Here is a 1,716-nt window from a genome sequence, read left to right as displayed (position 1 = left end):
AAGGGCTAGCGAGATACCATCTTGTTATATCATATTATGATTGTTTTGAGAAAGTGTTGTCATCTGAGATTTACTATTATTGCTAGCTAGTTGATTATGCCATTGATATGAGTAAACCTGAGACCTAAATGTTATTGTGGATATGGTTAGTTCATAATCTTTGCTGAAAACTTGAATGCTGGCTTTACATATTTACAACAAAAAGATCAAACAGAGTTTGTAAAAGTTTTTCTTTATCACTTTTAGTTTGTCAACTGGATTTCTTGAGGACAAGCAAAGGTTTAAGCTTGGGCGAGTTGATACGTCTCCATCCTATCTACTTTTCCAAACATTTTTGACCTTGTTTTGGACTCTAACTTGCATGATTTGAATGGAACTAACCTGGACTGACGCAGTTTTCAGCAGAATTGCCATGGTGTTATTTTTGTGCAGAAATAAAGTTCTCGGAATGACCTGAAACTTCACAGAGAATTTTTTTGGAATATATAAAAAAATGCTGGCGAAAGAATCTACGTCAGGGGGCCCACACCCTGTCCACAAGGGTGGGGGCGCACCCACCCCCTGGGGCACGCCCCCTGCCTCATGGCCCCCCTGATGCTTGATACGTCTCCAACATATTTACTTTTCCAAACACTTTTGCCCTTGTTTTGGACTCTAACTTGCATGATTTGAATGGAACTAACCCGGACTGACGCTGTTTTCAGCAGAATTACCATGGTGTTATTTATGTGCAGGAGCAAACGTTCTCGGAATGACCTGAAACTTCACGGATCCACTTTTCAGAAAATAAGAAAAATACCTGCAAAAGATGAAGGCCAGGGGGCCCACCACCTTGCCACGAGGGTGGGGGGCGCGCCTGCCCCCCTAGGGCGCACCCCCTACCACGTGGGCCCCCCGTTGCCTCTTCGACTCCAACTCCACCTCCATATATTGAGTTTCGGGAATAAAAAAATGAGGGAGAAGAAATTATCGCGCTTTACGATACGGAGCCGCCACCAAGCCCTAAAACCTCTCGGGAGGGCTGATCTAGAGTCCGTTTGGGGCTCCGGAGAGGGGAATCCGTCGCCATCATCATCATCAACCATCCTCCATCACCAATTTCATGATGCTCACCGCCGTGCGTGAGTAATTCCATCGTAGGCTTGCTGGACGATGATGGGTTGGATGGGATCTATCATGTAATCGAGTTAGTTTTGTTAGGGTTTGATCCCTAGTGTCCACTATGTTCTGAGATTGATGTTGCTATGACTTTGCTATGCTTAATGCTTGTCACTAGGGCCCGAGTGCCATGATTTCAGATCTGAACCTATTATGTTTTCATCAATATATGAGTGTTCTTGACCCTATCTTGCAAGTCTATAGTCACCTATTATGTGTTATGATCTGTTAACCCCGAAGTGACAATAATCGGGATACTTACCGGTGATGACCGTAGTTTGAGGAGTTCATGTATTCACTATGTGTTAATGCTTTGTTCCGGTACTCTATTAAAAGGAGGCCTTAATATCCCTTAGTTTCCATAAGGACCCTGCTGCCACGGGAGGGTAGGACAAAAGATGTCATGCAAGTTCTTTTCCATAAGCACGTATGATCATATTCGGAATACATGCCTACATTATCCAATGAACTGGAGCTAGTTCTGTGTCACCCTAGGTTATGACTGTTACATGATGAACCGCATCCGGCATAATTCTCCATCACCGATCCATTGCCTAC

This window comes from Triticum urartu, chromosome 5 (assembly GCF_003073215.2).
Source record: "Triticum urartu cultivar G1812 chromosome 5, Tu2.1, whole genome shotgun sequence".
Lineage (NCBI taxonomy): Eukaryota > Viridiplantae > Streptophyta > Magnoliopsida > Poales > Poaceae > Triticum > Triticum urartu.
The sequence above is the reverse complement of the archived record's forward strand: the minus strand, read 5'-3'. Positions refer to the sequence as shown.